Source organism: Metopolophium dirhodum, chromosome 1 (assembly GCF_019925205.1).
Source record: "Metopolophium dirhodum isolate CAU chromosome 1, ASM1992520v1, whole genome shotgun sequence".
Classification (NCBI taxonomy): domain Eukaryota; kingdom Metazoa; phylum Arthropoda; class Insecta; order Hemiptera; family Aphididae; genus Metopolophium; species Metopolophium dirhodum.
This window is the reverse complement of record NC_083560.1, coordinates 38,009,506-38,030,963: the sequence shown is the minus strand read 5'-3', so window position 1 is coordinate 38,030,963 and position 21,458 is coordinate 38,009,506. Positions and strand designations below refer to the sequence as shown.

At 28.5% G+C, this 21,458-nt stretch overlaps 1 long non-coding RNA gene across 1 annotated transcript; it reads left to right on the top strand.

Annotated features, from left to right (window-relative positions):
- Positions 1-4,589: 4,589 nt before the first annotated feature.
- LOC132933461 (uncharacterized) lies at positions 4,590-6,018 on the top strand. The gene is made up of 3 exons (XR_009662887.1): positions 4,590-4,635; positions 5,107-5,254; positions 5,563-6,018. It is a non-coding gene; the product is annotated as an uncharacterized LOC132933461 (long non-coding RNA).
- Positions 6,019-21,458: the final 15,440 nt, after the last annotated feature.

Here is a 21,458-nt window from a genome sequence, read left to right as displayed (position 1 = left end):
TTTTCTCGATTTTTACGTACCTATTTTGTAAAAATTTTAATTTTAAATACTAATAAAAAAAATTGTAACTATGAATTATTAATTTTTTTCAAAAATCATTATAACATTATAATATATAAGGAGCCTTCCATTAAATGTTCAAGCTTTTTTACCAAACAAATAAAATTGTACCTATTGATATTCATAGAAAAAATAAACTAATACAATTGGAAATTGAAAATATCCGTAAACAGTTTAATAATTATATAAAAAACTAATAATTATATAGGTATAATGCACATAATAATATGCAGAGCCGGGAGACAATTTATTTGTAGTAGCTTTTTTTTTAAAAAACATTTTTTTCACATTGAAACCCGGCATAGCGGGTCTTAGCCTTTGGTTACTCTATCATCTCTATCTACTCATCTACTCTTAACGCTCTGCACAGTCTACTCAGTTTAATGACAGCTTAAATCGATTTATCGAATAATATTTCCTACGGCATTAGAATAGATAGGCTACAGTGGCGAGCCAAGCGATGTTGCAGGAAGATAGCTTAAGAACCAAATGTTCATGGAAATCGGTCGAGCGTTGAACTTTCCTTGAAAATATTATATAATTATAACACATTGTATTATACATTGATCAAAGTAGCCAAAATGTTCTGGGTAATATTTATGTCAAGAATGTACCACGTATTTAATCCTATTTTCCTTGTAATCGCTCCTCGAGTATCTCGAATAGGCCTGTGGCCAGTAAGCAGTGTTCATTTCGCATTTGGATATTCACGTGTGTAGACGAAAGACGTAGAGTGAATACCACCACTAAGTGAACATTATTTTATAGTTTAAAAATTTGATATTTTTTCTTTCCAAGCTTATTACTTATTTACATTTTTCAGTCATCATGTTGCACGATGGATATAAATATAGTAATAATGGGAAGCGCAACGGAATTCGGTAAGTACTATTATAAACTTATCCTATTTTTCTTTTAGATTTAATTTTTTAATTTTATTGAAAAATTACCAAATTTAAAATGTTTTTTCTTAATAGTTAATATATACAAAATATAATATCCACATAAAACATCCATTTCAGAAAATATTTAAAATACATTTCAAATACTTTTAAGATTAAAATAAGTAATGAATAAACAGTGAAACATAATTATTATACTAGTACCTGCATGGCATATTGGCATATAAGTAAATTACATAATAAATTAAAATTTAGTTATTTTAAATATACTATTTAAAACTGTTTACAACTCAAACAATTTATTTTATTTGAAACATCGTTATAAACAGTTTGAAACAAAACATACAGTTTTTTTGTCTTTTTATTTACAAATGTAAAATTACACCAACACTAGTTGTTAGCCGTTATTTATTTCTTTAAAACCTCAGGGATTTTAAGCCTACTGATGAATATGAATCATTAGTTGAATACATCATTACATTAACTATGGACCCATATGAGAAAAATGCAGTCTGCGTATAAATCGTTCAATTTTGGTGTTAGAAAAAAAACACCTACAACAAAATTAAAATATGACAATATTTGGAAGGGCAAGATGGTGTGTTTTCTAAAAAAAATTTTATTTTGAAAAGGTCATTTAAAATGTTTAGATCTTCGATATTTTTAGACAATTAATGAACGTTATATTGGGAATAATGGAAAAAACGTACCACCTTACCCTCAAATTCAATTTTACAATAAATAGGTTTATACTCTAGAACCAAAATTGAGCGAGTTCTACTCAGACTGTGTAAACGCGGTTTGTCTATGTTGTACGTGTCATATTCACGGGTATAAATGAGTCGAGCCCACACTGCCCAGTGCCCATACTATAGATACCTATCCGTTTACGAAGGACGGGTAAAGAGTAAATACCATGGTGTATTGATACACCTTGGTAAAAACGTACCTGTACGTTTTTGACGAAGAGCGATATGGTGTTCAAACCCATCTGTTTTTAATCCGTATAAATTAATATCCGATAGTTTATTTTATAATAATTCCTAAACAGTTCAAAACAAACTAATTATTTTTAAAATGTTATCGTGTATAGAAAATACAAATATAAACAACCAGTGAAAATGTCATGTATATACGTTCATTTATCTTAGAGTTATACCAAAAACCAAAATCAATTTTGCGTAAAAATTCCCGTTTTTCCTTAATTTTTATGTTGTTTACCCGGCGCTTTTGAAAACTATTGGGAATTTTAAAATGTGACCTCCCGAAGCACCAACTAAATTCACTTTCCCACCGAACAAGATACTGTTGAAGAAAATCGAAGCAGTTTTACTGCTCCAAACCGTGATGACAAACACAAAAAAAAATTATTGTTAAATTTAATACATTCATCGTTTCACTCAGAATCTACAATATTGAAATTTTAGATTAGGTACCTACTCAACATTTTAAATAAAAATAATAGAAATATAATATATTCTTACTGTGGGTTTTTCAATATTTATGAATTAAATAATAGATATAAATTATTGCTACTTTTCAAACGACAATTTCTTATAAGTATGCAATTGCAATACGCCTAGTAGTAATATTTATTTAATTATTATAAAAAGTCAATTATAAATTTTAATCAAATATTATATACCTATTATATTTATTCATACATTTAAATTCTGAATGAAGCGAAATGTACCTATTAATTTTATTTATTTTTTTTAAAAAAATAACACTCATCTATTATTTTAGTTATTAGTTATTACAAAAGCTCAATAGCATCTTTGTATTTCTGTGATGGGTCAACTAAAAAGTTAGAAGATGGCTCAATTATAATTGTTAAAGAACATACTAACCACAATGGCCAAGATAATGTTGAGTTAGTTAATTCTTTTAGAGACGTCCTCAAGACTAGGGCTAAAAATGAAAACCAGCTTCTTAAAAATATATATGATGAAGAGGGTCAACGGTAATGTAACATATTATTTTAAATAAAATTATATTGCGGTAATAATAAAAATTTAAATTAATATTTTCATATCAATTAAATATACAGGCATAATATTGCTGCAGCATTATACCCACGGAAGACTACAGAAAGTATAATGCGACATGCACGTCGAAATTCTTTGCTCGGACCCCAACATCATTGAATGAACTAGCTGCATATTTTGATAATGAACCAATCCCCAGATTTGCATGATGCACCAGTTCTATGTTTAAAGGTACCTAGCGTAAATGATGCCCTTGGTAATAGAAGTGTGATATTTGCTTGTCCACTTCTAATTCGTGCAGTACAGGAAAATAATATTGACAAAATACATGCTGACGCAACGTTTAAGATAGTGCCCAGAAATTTAGGAACACAGCTTTTAAGCATACATTGTATGATACAAAACTATCTAAGTATATTTTTGTTTATCAATTCACATAAAATAAAATTATGTATTTTATTTATGAATTTAAGAAGATAATGAACCCCGCTGAATAAGTTCATGTGAAAGTCGATGAGTTAAAAAAGTTAAAAAGTTGCAATGAAATATGTATTCAAATATTGTAATGACTATATAGTATACAATACTTACAAAAATAAAATTATAGCAATAGTAATACATTAAAATACTTATTTTAAACAATCAACAGAATTATATGCATTATTTTAATGTTTTGTTCTTTAAATGGGTAACCAAATTAAATTTTTGTTTTTAAGTCATAATAGAATTACAATATTTAAGATCTACACAGTACTTTGTTTAACATAATGCACTCATTATTGCATACAACACTAACGTTTTTGAAAATATTTCTCTTACATAATTCTAAATTGTTCCAAAACAATAATCTTGACTATTTTTATCCTTATAATTTTAAAATTTTTTACTCTTTAGAACGAAAGGTTTATTTTTAACTTTAAATGCTAAAGCAGACTATTATTTGAAGTACTTATTTTTATTTATAAAAATCAATTTTTGGGCAAGTAGTTTATGATTTATAACTATAAATACTCAGAACTCATAAAATAGGTACTCGTTTGAAATTCTATTCTAGGGTATAAAAGAAATAAAAAAATATATTTTTAAAAAAGGTTCAAAGTTTTAGAATTAATGTTTGTCTTATGTTAAATGGGAATAAGAATCATACTATATATTTTCGGACCTATTGTATAAGAAAGTAGATTGTTTTGTTTGCTATGTATACAAAGTACATTGCAATTTGAAAGCTACCTAGTATTAAATTTGAGTGAAGATTATTTTTGACAGTGGTAATATAAACATTATAATACCTATATATTGGGATTTAATATTTTTCAGTCGATACAAATTATATATGTATAAATGGAGTCTAAATGTCGAGACTCGTATGATTGTGTTCTGGCTTTTGTAAAAAATAATTTGATACCTAATTTAACACCGAGCACAATCATCACTGATTATGAACCCTCAATAAGGGATGCTTTGGTGTCTCAATTTCCTGAAGCCCAAGCACATGGGTGTTGGTTTCATCATAACCAGGTAATTTGTGGTTCAGTCTGTAATTAAATCAAAGGTTTAAAAATGAGTTGTTTCTTAACATGTATTTTACTAAATTACTGTTATAAACTTTAGGCTGTATGGAAGAACATGAAATCAAGAGGTTACCTTCAATCAAGAGGACAATCTTTTTAATTACTATAACCGGGGTAAGTGTGAACTGTGAACATAACATTGTTAATCAATTACTTTATATTAATTATATACAAGTTATTTTTTGGTATATAATCTGCATACTTCTTGGTAATATCAATTAACTAGTCTTAATAAATTACCTAATAAAACTATTAACACTTGAAATAAATCCAACTTTTTTAAGAAAGTAAAAAAAACATTTTAATTATAACATGCATTTGATTTAAGAACTATGTCAAAGAATGACTTATTCCTTTCGCAATTATTTTTATAATGTTATGTATGTTTCTAATTAATTAAAAATAGTTTATACTATTATACCATCATAATGCGGACATCTACAATGTAGGCAAGAGGTATTACAACAGTTGTTAAGCAATATAAATTGTAATCTAACATGAAATAGTATAAATATAAATATAATTTTATTAAAAAACTATTGTTTACTAGTATTAATTTTTAAACTTATTTATTATATTATATAGATATTGGTTACAAAGGGTAGGACCAGACATATATAGTGTCTGTACATAGTCTCCCGCGAAGAACAAATAATAACCTAGAAAGTTTCCACAATGCGTTGCGGTTGAAATTTTCAGTTGCACGTCCCAATCTGTGGTTCTTTCTTGATAAGTAATACATTTTAAATTAAATTTATTATTATTATTTTTTGCATATGGCATATTTATTGTTACACATAATTTATTTGTTTTGTAAAGTTTAAAAAAGTGAAAATAAGTGACTTATGATCTTATAAATATATCCTTAAAATAATAAGTATTACACAAAAATACACAATTTTAAATTATATTTAAAAAAAAAATACACATTCAATAACTAAAAAAAAACTTTGTTACCTACCTAACCACTGGCCTTTAGTTTGTCTAGATTATTTAAATTATTAAAATGTATTCATTATTTTAATTTTATTTTAATTTCAGGTAATTTAAGTGATTTAAGCAAAAAATATCATACACTAGTTAGTCAATTAGGAAACAACTTACAACCGACACAAAATTTAAGAGCCAATTTCTTACAAAACTCAAGAAATATCAAACATGCCACTGATCAGTACAACTTAGGACAAATCACAATATGGGAATACTGTGACGGATGATATCCGTTTACTCCTATGTATACCAAATAATGAGTATAAGTAGATAACATGCAGATATAATAAATAATGCAAATATAATTATTACAACAATGTAAATCGAATAAGGAGAATAAGTAATTAACAGACAGGTATAATAAGTAATAGAAATAAGATACACAACTAAGATAGTGAGGAAGGTTAATTGGCAATCCATTATAGACCACCAATTACATTAACTAAAAAGTATTATTTAGAAAAAACCACATCAGATATACAAAATTGTCAATCGCCTATAAAACAATGGGAAATGGGCATATATATATATAATGTACATATATATATATATATATATATACCTACATGTATATAGATATATTTATGTACATGACGCATAAATAGAAACAGGAAAGTAGTGTCTAATAAATGATTGACAACCATGGACACAGAGATAGGACTTTTTGCACAACTAAGCGTGAAGGATATAGATAGCACTCTGTGAGCATTACGGATAAGTCGATAGGCAAGGGGGAAGGTATGGGAGTAGGAGACCCTTATAAAAGCAGACCTAAAACAGCCTGTAATCAGACGTGTTCACCCATTACCATCACAAGCATCTTCATGACACTCAACACCAGAATTATATAATTTGGATTTATAATTCATACACCAGAGTAAATTCTTAATATACGTCTTTTACAATTCAACGAGTTTAATTTTGTTCAATCAACAAGAAGAAATCCTCATCACAACGGTTTTGCTACCTGCAACCCGGTAAACCACACAATCAATCCACAATACATAAAGAAGTGTTCTTATTTATCAGCTTCATACGAGCTGAGGCAGAGAAACTGGACTCTTGGTGTTGGTAGGGACGAACCAGACAATGAAATTATAGAAAATCCAGGCAAAGAAATCCAGAACAATGAACCAGAAGAAATAAATAATCAGCCATCACCCCATGACCCAACTCTACTTCTCTGCATGACTTGTCTAACAAGGACTATTGAAGAAACGCCAGACAAATATATAGTTCTTCAATGTGGGCACGCCTGGATTTGTGGAGTTTGTTGAACAATTTGAAACTCAAATAGCAGCAAGTTGCCCTATGTGTCGCTGTGAAAATTTTACTTTTCAGCGTATGTTCATTGCATACATTCAGTATCTGTACACAAATGTCTGAAATGATAACAATACTAGTTTTAAAATAAAATAAGTAAAAAACTTGTACATTTTCAATTTATATTCATACCTAGTTCAAATTCTCAATCTGTAGATAAATGTATTTAAATAATAATTTTGAAATAGGTACATAGGTTTAAAAATTAAACTAACAAAAAATGTTTAATTAAAGACTGTTTCAGCACAATAGTGCTAAATTAGAATATGAGTACCTAAGTAAACAATAATATCCTATAATATTATTAAATTATTATCCAATCTATTATACTTACATTTTTTTTTATCATCTCTTTAATATGTACCTATTAATACCTATATTTTTTGTTATTAAAATTATACATTTTATATTTTTATAGAACAGGTTATGTGAATATCATGTTCAGAATATGTGATTAATAATAAAAGTATTCATTTATTAAATGAAAATAAATAGCTAGTTATTATAAGTACAGTGTACACATAGGAACCTATACGGCTATACCTAGGTATTTGTAAAGATTATTTTTAAATTGTATCAACAATACTCAATCCAATAAATATATGGGTATTTATTAGACTAGGGATGTGATTTAATACTTTTTCAAAAAGTGTATTCTAAATAATACATACTTTAATACAAAGAAACAGGTACCTATTGAAATAAATATTTTTTCACATTTTATACCTAGTATAAATTATAATTTAATGAACTCTAATGAGTTCTTTAGTAAGTACTTAACTAACCTTTTTTTTTTGTATAATAGGTACCTATCCAGATATCTACCTATTTAGATACTATTTTTAATCTCCATTGGGTGCTTCACAGACATAAGACTGATCAGTTCTTCCAAGTTCTTCACATATTGTTGATGAATGATACTATATTAATATGTATGATCTATGACCACTGGATTTATTTGCTTGTTTCTAGATGAGTGCCGAAATACACAGATCATATTCTGTAATTAACCCGAAATACCATAATAGTTTCGTTTTTTGATGATTCAACAATTTAATTTCGGTTGTTACAAGTCACTTAAGAGACAACTAAAAATATTTTCTTACCTGATGTAAAACATTTAGGAAGTCCAATCAATTGTAGTGATAGGTAATTATTGATTGTAAAAAGGAGAAAGAAGAACTATATTCCTAATAAATTCCATTGCACCATTAAAAAATTTATAGCATACACAATACACCGCACTAAAATATTATAAACTTAGCCACGAGACTGTCATGTCTAATATAAATAACCATAGGCACACAATAAATAATTATACAATATACTATGAAACCGTAATATGGGTTATGTTCACAATATATTACATATTGCTCGTATGTATTACACGTGTAATTACCATAGTAGACTTATAAAGTATAAGCTATCATACCATTATGAAGACGATCAGAAAATTAATAAGATCAACAAAAATAATAGGAACACGAACAGTGGTGAGTGGTCACTGTACGACTTATTAAATAAATACCTATATTATTGGTAGGTATTTGAATTATATTATAAGTATTTTAAGATTTTATTTATTTTTATTTTGTTTGGGTCAAAGAATATTTGATTTTTAATATTATTATCTTGCAATGTTCCAAAACTTTTATTTAACGATTTCTAAATGGTATTTTTTTATACGAAACCCTTAAAACGTGAAATAACAACTTATAATAGGTACCTGCTAAATTATGTACACGAAATATATTATATTCATAAAAATACACCACCAAACCACTAATTTTATTTATATTTCCTTCTCGTGATATTTCACATGTAAAAGCAAGCGCCTATAATTATTAATACTACTACTTATAAGCTATTCTCCAGGTTATGTTGTTTAATATAAAAAATCACTCGTGGTAGAACATAAAAACTAAGAATAAATAGGTATTTTTCAAACACCAAAAATCAAGCAGCTGATACGATTGTATGTTTACACCATAGATGCCTACACGGCTATACACGATTTAACGACGTCAAGCCACTTGTAGATTGTAATCCTGACACATTTCGCACAAAACTGCAGTGTCGTCTTCTCTCTGTTTTCCATTTCATTATTTCATTATATTTATTATCATCATCAAATTAGCTCATTGACCATTGTTCAAACCTGGAACAGATTGCATATGGTAAAAAATGTTGAGAAAAAAAAATTACAAATGCTGGTAATGCCTATAATAAATAACAAATTGATACACAAAATATGTATATTATACTGCCTGAAGTAGGTTACTACTCATCGAAAAATGCAGTTGCGACCTTTAAATACAATTATTGTGCTCGCGAGAAAACGCATAATTATTTCCTACGGATCTCGAAATAATACCCGAGTGCATGATATATATATTAATTCGGTGAACTATGCCTCGGTGGGGATATAATTAAATTCATTAAGCCATATGATCCAATAACTCTGGTACATCGGGCTCGTGTTTATAAATACTTACCAAAAATAGACCTGCGTGGTATAGCTTGGTTGCCGGTAGGCACATAGCGTTGGCACCAAACAGTTACAAATGCACCATTTTTCACCGTCCAAACCGCTTTCGAAATAATTTTTTATTCGGCATATTTTATTATATTAATATATTATATCACATTATAGCTGCAGATAAGCACACGCATATACCTGCGTTTATATATAAACGACATTTTGAATTTGATCGGAAATACCACATTACATAACTGCGGATATACATAATAATATGCTGCACGAGAGTTTATCAGAGACACAATATTATACAACCTACTAATATACGTTTAACATTAAACTTTTTAATTATGGCTCGGAAAAGTTAATCTTTGCTCTCGTTAACCATGCACCTATGTTTCATGCAACGTTCTTTAAAACTATAATTTAAATTACTTTGCACATTTACAATTCGGTATACACAAAATATACATATTATAATATAACATTTAACATAATTCATAAATAATATTATGCTTCACGTGGCACACTTACAGTTTACACTAAAATATAAAAATTTTAAGTAATCATTATATTGGGAAACCTTGCAGCGAAAAGTTTGCACATGTCTTGTGTTATTTTGGTTTCATTTATAATGATATTATATTATATTATATTATTATTATTATTACGTGCAATATAATTATTACAAGGACATAGCTAAATAAAACAGATTTTAGACTTCAGAGTCTTGATTTAGGGGTATGAGACGACGTGGACTGCAAGGCGCAGTGGACAAACAAGCAACAAGCAGCACAGCTGACATAATATTATAGCGAAATATAGTGATGGTTGAGGAGGACTTTGGAAATTACTGCTGCGGCTGTTTACTGTCGTGCCGTTGGTATAAGTCATGTTTGACTGTGCGTCTGTATAATATATACGTAGTCTATATTGTAAATAAAACACGAATGCGCAATCATACGTATTATATTGATTCTATGCCTCGCCACTGCCACCGAGATCACACGCGAGTTAAGCTGTTATACGCATTCCCATTTCCCATAAAATATAATTAATATAGCTGCGCTGGTAGGTATGTAATGGTCGTCAGCTATAACGTACGGAAACGAGTGGCCGCAATAACCACGAAATATACTCCTAGGAATAATACTATATAATAAATATTAATTATTCGAAAATAAAATACCTACTTGATCCACTTTTTTTAACGTTTAAAGTCGTTTAATCGTATGCGTATACTTTTTAAACATACGTAGTTTAAGCACATTTCTGCCGCATGCGATAGCTCCACCGTACTGCAGAGACCTGGATGTGATATCCGTTACCGGTAGGTTATTAGTTATTAATACTTATTACCCTTTTGTGCATAAAAAATGTAATAACTATTGACGAGTGACGACTTAAAACATAACAGTTATACTGCTGGCTTACAAGTATTCGTATAATTCGTACAGTCTCGACCCGTGTTTAAAAGTATCGTCTCTGCTATTAAGCTGTTCGTTTGGGATAATATTAAAACCTCTGGAATTTATGGCCATTCGCCACGACTGATGTGAACTTATGTTTCCCAATCTTGGGCCTAAAATAACTCTTTTTAACCTACTTTTTCGTTTTTTTTTTTTTTTGTTGTCGACGATCTAGCCAATTTCTTGTAAGACTGTATACAGAAAAAATCGAACTCATTTTACTGCAAAAAGGAAACAAACATAATATCAATGTAAAAGTTATGTATACGTAGGTACAGCGTTATATATACATACGAGCATTATAAAACCGTACAATTTGCCATTTATTATAACGTGGGCTTAAATAATAATAACACGTGTGTGTTTACCGTGTATAAATAAATCTATTAATATAGGTAGTGTGTATTGTATACAGTACCTTCCTAAAAGTGGTAAATACAGAGAATATGCGAATACAATAATTCTCAACTCCTTTTCAGTGGCCTCTTTTGCGTATAATATACTGATGAACATACGTATAGCAAATTAAAATATACAGTATGGTTGTCCTCGTATAGTTTGTACAATGTACATATACTCGCCTGAGTAGATTTTTTAAGTAATTTCTTATCAAACTTGTAGGGACTGTGAATAATTTTTATTTTAATTTTGAGTTAAGTTTGTTAATTGAGATTTTTATTAAAACCGAAAAAATATTACTATTAACGGCGGAAATCCTACGCAACATTCGGCAGTCAGCTGTATATAAAATAATAAATACGTAGGTAGCTACTTTATATTTTAAAAAGGTGGATAAGTGGATGTCGCTCTGCTGTACGGTAGGTTACAAGTGGGTCACTGTAATGGATGGTGTTAAATTTGAATTCAATGATATAATATCATTGTATAAGAAAAACGATTCTGAGCGAAATCGGTCAGTCAGCCTATGATTTTACCAAGTATATTTGATGATATTATTGTGAATAAAGTAATTTATATATAACCTATTTACGTGGAGCCTTGTTTTAAATTTTCAATCCTTAGCCATAAAAGTTAAAAATTTATAAATTTTTAACTACAAAATAATCAATAAATTATAAATTTGATAAATGTTGTCAAAATTTGAACTTTAAATGCTTATAAAAAAAAAAATTGTGCCTATGTATTTTTAATATTTTTCAACTGCTATTAGAACGATATATCAGGAGCCTTATATTAAATTTTCACGCTTTTTTACCCAACAAATAAAAATTTATTGATATTTATAGAAAAAAAAACTAAAAAAATTGAAAACTGACAATGTCCGTAAACAGCTCAAAAAGAGTCAAAATATTTTCAACATTTTATGGTGTATAGAAAATGCTAATATAAACATTCAGTGAAATTTTCAAGTATCTACAGTCATTTGTTTTTTAATTACAATAAAATAAGAAAATTGTTACATGAGAAATCGAGTAAATATCAAATGTTGTAAAAATATAAATTTCAGACGCTCATAAAAATTTAATTTAAGTTTCTTCTAGACATTTTTTTTTTTGATAATGGTAGACAAACTTATGAGTAATCTTATATTACAGTTTCAAATTTTAGATTTAAAAAGAAAAATTTTTATGAATTCTCATCAAAATAATTTGCTATTTTTCGTGATTTTTCCGTATTTTGTCAAAATTTGAACTTTAAATGCTTATAATTAAAAACTGTGACTAAGGATTTTTAATTTTTTTCATCTGCCTTTGAAACAATAACCTAGGAGCCTTCTATTAAATTTTCAAGCTTTTTTACTCAACAGATAAAATTTTATTGATATTTATAGAAAAAAAAACTAAAAAAATTGAAAACTGACAATGGCCGTAAACAGCTCAAAAAGAGTCAAAATATTTTGTAAATTTTATGGTGTATAGAAAATGCTAATATAAACATTCAGTCAAAATTTCATGTCCCTACGGTCATTTGTTTTAGAGTTACACCAAAAACCAAAATCGATTTTCTCGAAAACAGATTTTGCGTAAAAATTCCCGTTTTTCCTTAATTTTTCTTTTGTTTCTCACGTCGCTTGTGAAAACTACTGGGAAATTTTTACTTTAATAAAAAAAAAAACACACATCATTGTAGAATCAATACATTAATCGCTTCGCTCAGAATCTAAAATGTATTATAATAATATAATTATTATGATTTGTATGTATTCATTGCAAATCAAATGCGTATAAACAGTTAAGACTATAAAGCAGGGGTGGATCTGAAGCTTGTTTAAGGGGGTGGCTAGTAGGAATATTTTTGAGTGATATATTAAGTTCACTGAACATTTTATTTCTATATATTAATTAACAATTAACTTATATGAGTTCATATGAGAATACAAGTTCAGTTTAAATACTCTAAACAAACATTGATTATACATTTTTGTAATTAATATAATTAATTAAATAATCTTGGTTACAGTTTATAAATCTGACTTTTCTGAGTAGGTACACAAAAATATCGCGTTTTAAATCCAAAAGTATAAAACTTTAAGTTTAGAATAAATGCAGTTCAGCTCCCAAGCGTTTTTTGGATTTTTTCTTCAAAATGCGTGCTTTGCATGCTTAATTTTATGGTACTTTCAAATAAAAACGCTTAAACTTAATTTGTAAATTATGGTCAAAACATTTTTTTTTACATTACCCATTATAGGCACTATTATTAATATTTGATTTTAAAATGTATTGACAAAATAGATACGTTGTGTTAAAATGAGAACAACAATCTTGTTATAAAAAAAAAGGTGTTCTATTTTATCCAATGCTTATATCTGTGCATTTTGGTAGTTAGGTACTCGTCGTCGTCAGTGAACGTTTGCGATGAAGTGCGATGGTCAATTAGCCGTGGAAATTAAAATATTCTGAAAATAGATTTTGAAAAATGTAATTCAATATTTTACCGTTATGTACAAATGTACAATCATCGGTACTATTCGATAGGGGTTTGAATTGAATGATTTATAAATTTGTATAATGTACCTAAATGTTATATTTTTTGTTGGACTAAAATTATTATAGTATATACATTTGAATTGTTTGATTCGGGGGGAGTGTATTAAGTACCTATTATATCCTATATTAAATAGTATACTCTGTAGTATGTAATAACTTACCAACGAATAATTGGTACATTGTAACGATAGCAAAATGCAATTTACAGGTATTATTCGTACGTCTTATAATACCTTATTTGTTTGTCCTTTTTTTTTAAAATAATATCTATAGGTCATCACGGTCGTTTTAGTGAACCAATACCTACAATAACGCAGCCCAGCCTCAATACCTATCTATATGCATAAGCATAATATATATATCTACGAACGTGTAACATTATTATATATTATTATTATTATTGTATACGATATCCATAAAATGACCTCGTCGTTGCCGACGTGACATTCTGTTGTAGATTTACAAGTTGTCCGCATCGCATAGTGTATATTTTATATATATATATATATATGATTTTCCAGAAATCATTTCCACCAGACAGCTTGTCCGCGACGGATCAGATGATGGAAGAAAAAAAAAATATAATAATAATAATGATAAAGAAGAGAACTCAACTAATTCTAAACGTACGGTGTGCGACTAATTAATAATTCATCATTAGCAAGGATATATAGATTGCGAAGCTGACGCGAATTCTTACTCGTACTACGGTCGTACACACTATATACCTATACACATATATATATATATATTATGTACGCGTATGTTGTCGTAGCAGTGAGACGACGTTAAGTCTACCGGCGATGTGTCTTACCTTGTGCGATTTTTATTTTATTTATTTTATTATTCTTATTATTATTATTATTATTATATTTTTTTTTTTTTTTTATTAACATTTTTTCCTTCTTCCGTCAAATATGGCGATGCTTAGCGACCAACTGTCTGTCGTTGTCAAGTATATTTTATGCGCGTACGTAGACTTCATGGAAAAATACGCGGGCCTATAAAACATCTCTCGAACAACCCCCTAGCCTTGAGCATGACTTGAATTGATAATTTATAAGAAAAAAAAAGCGCGCGCACTTATCTATACACACACATATATATATATATATACCCGCTGTATACTATATAGTATATATAATACACACACACACACACACACATATATATATATTATGTGTGATTGTTTTTAATACTCGACCTGGGAAAAAAAAATCGCTTCCCAAAGGAATTCACCGTGTTATTAACCACTGACTTATGGATTTCATCAAATCTCCTTTTGACCATTAAAAAAAAATTCTGCTGAGCGGTATATAATATTATATTTTACGATATTCGCTGCATTGTCGGCGGGCGGGAATTCTCGACTAACAAACGGCTAAATCCGTAAAAATATTATACAATAAGTAAACTATATTTTAAACTTATATAGCTGCTGTATATATAGTGTTTATATATCTGCCGTGTGTATAAGGTGTAACTGTGCAACACTGTGCAAGCTGTGCCATCGCACAGAGCCCCGTGCAGGGGTTAGGTGGCGAAAACACATTAGGTTGGGGTGAACGACCATCAGGACCTACCTATTGGGAATTCATTGATGGTCGTTACATATTATATTTTGAAGTTAACTTCGTAATGATTAATCGGTTGGTTATTACTTATTATAAATTAACAATAGCATATCACGGGTATCACATATATAGGCAATATCGTGTAATACAATACCGCACTTTTATAATACATTTATTCGATGATATGTAAATTAATTGGTTAACAATTGGCTAGAATACACATTGTTTTTGTATATTGTATTTGAGATTCAGATTCATCGATGAGCATAAAATCGCACTGCCGCTGAGGCGAAAAACCTCAACACGTTGTGTGCCTGATAGGCACAGGAAAATCATTTCGCACATAGTCTCGATATTCGCCGAACCGGACCCGAGTTGTGTATATAATAATGTGTACCTAAGCCGGTGTAATAAAATATAATATTTTTGCATTCTCTGTATATGACATTTTAGCTGATAGTTGGGTCCAAACCGTTTCGTGGCAAAGTTTCTGTATCCTATGTACAACTTTAATATAAAGGTGACTATTTGCGTATAATATTCGCGTTGAACAACATTTATATTGGTTTACACTTTTACGTGGGCCGCAGATATTATTATCCCACATCCGAAAGATTAAATAGGTACCTACACGGTTATTACGCAGAGTTTCCTGTTCAGTTTTCTGACATAATAATACCGTCGTATACTGTGGAAATTCGATCCTGAATATTTTTGAGGAAAAATCACCTATGGAATTTATGAACGTAGGTATATGGGGTTGGGGAATAATGACCAGTTTAACTAAGACAAAAAAAATAAATATTTTAAATTTAAATTGATCATTTCAGATTCTGTTTTGTCGACAGATGTTTTCTGAATGAACGGAATGCTATATTATGTATATATTTACCTGCCTACTATAGGCATAATAATTCTATCTTGAGTGAAAGTATTTATTGATTCTTAAGGCCATTGTATATATACTATGGGTATTCCGCTAGTTCTGCATGTAAGTCGCTCAAATGATAATATTATAATATAGTCTGATAATCGATAGCTGCTTGTGTAGAAGATTTCAATTAAAAATATCTGAATAGTTTGATTAATTAATGCGTGTGTGCAGTGCTGTGAAGATTTTGCTATTTAAATTGATTCGTTTGTATCAAATAGTTCAAATATTAGTGCAAGCAATATTTGAGTTGACAAATAAAATTAACAAAATACGTATACATTTTTAATTATAATTGACTATTTTTAATTCAATTAAAATAATTGACTGTGACACAACGGTCAAATTTAAATTTTACCTTGTTTATAAGATTTCAGAAATTAAATACCTATTATTCAACACTTGTAAAATTATATTTTTAATTAAAACGTTAGGTTCACTGTTTCAGTAGTAGGTACTTACCTACAATAGAAATAAATTATAATACAAGCGGTATATTTTTAAAACTCCGTTTTCTCTAAATATCATGAATTTGTATTCAGAAAACCTTAGTTTTACAAATTATCCCATTAAATAATCTTGAGCTGTCAACTTGAATTTATATTACTGTTTGGTAAATATGCCAAAACTCCTTCAAACCATAAATAGCTATGGAATAAATAACTCTTTTTAATGACTTACACTTACTGTCACTTTTAAGACTATCCTCTGCCATTTCAATAACATGCAAAATATACAGAATTCAATAATCCACATTTAAATTATGTCTGTAGTTACACTGACACATTGTAATGGATATTATTTTTTAAATGTATGTAAATAATAATAAACAATAGTAATATTAGGTTAAGGTATATACGTATAAGTGTATAACTAATACCTATACTATTAATTTATTGTTTTTACTTCATATTCAAATTTATGTTAATAAACATTCATTTGATTTTACAAAACAATAAAATAGATTCAAGCTTTGTTATTAGAATTCATTAAATTCTATACGATGAGTATCAGAGTATTCTTACATTATAAGATTTTATGTTAGCTGTAGGTACACATATTCAATTCAAAATGCTACCTATGAAAATTAAATTGCCAAAAACATAATAGTGTACCTATATAATATCAGTTAAGTAGATACTTTAGTAGAAAATAGTATTGTTTAAATTAAAATTAATTATTTCCTTTTCACAAAATGAATGAGGTTAATTATGGTTTTAATAACATTAGCCTTTAAATTTTCACTTTTATTATTTATATGCATTGATGTACGTTGTATTGCTTGTTTTATATTTTATTTCTAAATAAAAAAAATTGTTTTATCGTGTCAATAGGTTTATAGGTATACTCAATTATATATATTTACAAATTACTATCATAAAGACAATATACTATATACTAATGTCTATAAAAATACGTATAAATATTCACCAAGCTGCGATCACTCCACTCCATTTTTCTCTAATAACAAATTACATAAAATTCTAATTTTTGGAATTTTCGAATATACCTACTTAAGGATCAAATTTTAAAATACCATTGTAAGAGTGTCCTGTGGGCTGTGGTGATACAAATTTCTTTACTTAATTACTTTTGACCACCCAAAGTACCATATAGTTTCACTTTCCTGCCAAAAAAGATAATGAAGTAAAAAATCGAAGTATTTTACTGCCCCAAATGGCGATGACAGACACAAAAAAACACATCATATATCATTGTAAAATCAATACATTCATCGCTCCGCTCAGAATCTGAAAAGGTATTGCTCTCTTTTGAAAATATACATTTTTTATTATTATCACCATAAGTCACACTTTGTATGTTAAGATAAAATCTAGGTAAATGTTTTAAAAAACTGTCATTTGTGTATAGGTACCTAATTCAAAATTCAAAAATTCATTATTCGATTAAAAATGGGCCTGAGTTAGCTATAGGTGTATGCCTTGTATGAATCAATAATTCATCTCGTATTCTTGTATATTATATCTATAAATATATTGTCGAATTATTTGATGGCAAAAAATGTTTACGTGCGGTGCAGTGTGCGGTTAAGCAATAAGCATTGACAAACAATGATCGGCATAACCTTTCAACAAACAAATAGGTATTAGGTATAGATTATAAAATTTATTTTTCACCCAAAAACATATCTAACCAATCTAATCTACCTAATATAAAGTATACGTTGTTTGAAGAAATTATTTTATTAACTATAAACAACGATTCCTGTGTTTTCAACAGTAGATATTGGATCCACCCACAGAACATAATATTATAATAGGTTTAATAATAGTATACCTATTACAATTAATTACAGTAAAACTCGCTTAAAACGCTTTCCCGCATCATAAGACGCTGTTTTTTGTCGGTCCCTAGGCATTTCTTATACTACTATACTAGCTAGTCAATGTAAAAACCACCTGTTAAGGCTCGGTTCTCCATCTAATCGGATACGACGCTCTTTTGTTCAGTAGATTATGATAAATTTTTTATCTTAGTATAGTTGTGTGAAAATAAAAATAGAAATTTCACTCGTTTACGTGTACTTATTGATAATCTTATATTAGGAGTTATAAAATAAACTCGATTATATTTCAATTACTTAATGTTTTGTTCGATTCCCGAATACGAGACTTTCCCGCTTAAGACGCTCTAGAGAGCTGGTTCCTTAAAGAGTGTCTTAAGCGAGTTTTACTGCATTAATTACAATACATTTTTGATAACATTTAAATTTGTCTAGAATACTCGATAGTAGTGTTTTTTTCTTATAAACTTGATATTTAGAATCTACGCTTACAATTTTAATATATAGGTATATTATAAAATAGTATATACCTAAATGTTGTAATTTTTTTAATACAAATATATTTCATTTTAGTAATAGGTAGATCGTAGATGTATTATAATATATTAAATTTAAGAAAGTGGAAGAGAAAAAAAATGATAAATAATATATTGTGTTACCTATATAATATTACATTAAGTAATATAATTTAAAGGTATTTGAACAGGGAGTGTGGTGGCAGAGCCCTCTCCCCACGGGTCTGTTTCATTTAAATATGTAAAGCCCCTCCAAGTCAAAAACTGAAATTTTACCTTTGGGCTACCTACATAATATTATGTCGTAATATATTATTTAATTATACTTTAAAGTTTAAAGTTTAAGGACTAATAATTTATTGTTGTTAGTCGCCGCACAACAGAGCATATTATTATAATATATGAAAAAAAATTATCGGGAAACCTAAATACCATTTCCTCTAGTGATATATTAAATATTTTGATATTTAATACAAATAATATATATCAGTAGGTACCTATATCACACGACATTATTGACCTATTCTGAATTCTAACTAATAAAGATAAATTAAATTCTGTTTGAAAAAATAGGCAGTTAACACTTAACATTAGCTTTGTTTATAAAAACTAAAAATCAATTTTTTTACAACACTACAAGACAATATCAAAATTTCATGAATAACACACGAAAAACGCATAATATTCAAAAATGTTTGAGGAGACACAAATTAATATTATATTGTATTAGACTTTACAAACCACTTTTATTTTAATATGAGAATAGCATCTAATGAAACACAGTGAAATACATGTCATTGCCAGTTGACCGTAATGGGTGTTCCGTGATTGAGGTATGAGATTCTTCCTTGGCCACATGTGGGGATGTTATGTGGCCTATACTGAGTGACTGCCGACACTTAACTACCAGGTTTTTTAAAAATAATATCGTAGGTAAAGCCAAATACATTTTGATATGCAAATCGTATTATAAGTGCGTTATAATTATAAAAATGCGGATATACGAGTAGATATCGGTATAATTTTTGTAATTTTTTTTCAAAAAGCGTTATGCCGCAATTACTACCTAACCTTACCTAACAGGTAGGTTTGCTCAAAAACCCCAAAACACAGCATGTACTTAAAAATTTTAAAAATGCAAAATGTTCTCAACTTATTTTTTTAAAAATATAACAGAAAACTAATATACCTATATCCATGTCAGGTTTGTGTTTATTTGTCATACGGCATAGCTATTATTTTCACACTATTCAACTAATGTTTTATTTGTTATCATAATTTCTGTTAACGTTCTTTCCCCCACGGATATGTTTCATTTAAATATGTAAAGCCCCTTCAAGTCAAAAACTGACATTGCGGCTATGTGCCCAAAAGGTATCAGTTTAAGTTTTGACTGAAATCCAGAAAAAAATAATACATTCAAACTTCTAGCTAAAACACTATTTTTTTTTGTACATTTAAATCTGTACATTCATTAATGAATGCTAACTAATGATTATAATAAGAATATTATATATTTATATCCACCACCACTTCAAATTATATTTTCTGGGTTAATTAATCAAACACTGCTTGTTCCAATACCTACCCTCAAACAGTTGCACATTTATAACTGTATAAGTATCTATGCCCGTTTCACATATTTTATGTAAGCAATATGTCAAAAATCTACACTAATACATCATCTATAATATATAATGATTAATAATATGACATGGTGTACCTTCACGATCAAATTTTTATAAGTGATGCTACTTGCGACATGTCCATCATTGTTTCGAACACAATATGTATAGTTTTATGTTTTGTCATGAAATGAAAATGCTTATATATAAGTATTGCATTTCACATATATTTATGATAATAATATCGCAGTGTATTATTTAAAACAATCGTTAACGTATTTATGTATAATATTATGTACATGTATAATGTGTAATATTATGCATGTATTTAGTACAGATGTTTACATTATGTTAATAGGTAGGACGTAGGTATCTATTATATGGAGACAGGGCCATCGCAAGGTATTAGCAAGGTAGTATCGCTGCTAAGTGCTGGCCTATTAGGCAAAACTATTAGTAGGTACAATTTAAAAACTTATTTATTCCAATTTGAATATTTAGCAACCAATAACCATTGAAACATCTATAAAATATAATGTGTGTTTCTATGTATAAATGAACGTTTCGAACGTAACGTAACGCGAAATTTCAAATTCAAATATATTTTAGTAAGTACATACAGCTGATTCTGTACAAGAAAAATCAAGATTTAAAATACAAGGTTTATTTTAATATGTTTTCTAGTTCTACACCATATTGCTTAGTAAATAATAATAGGTAGGTAGCCTAAATTATTAATAGATACTTGCATAAATTGTACCTACCAGAAAATTAT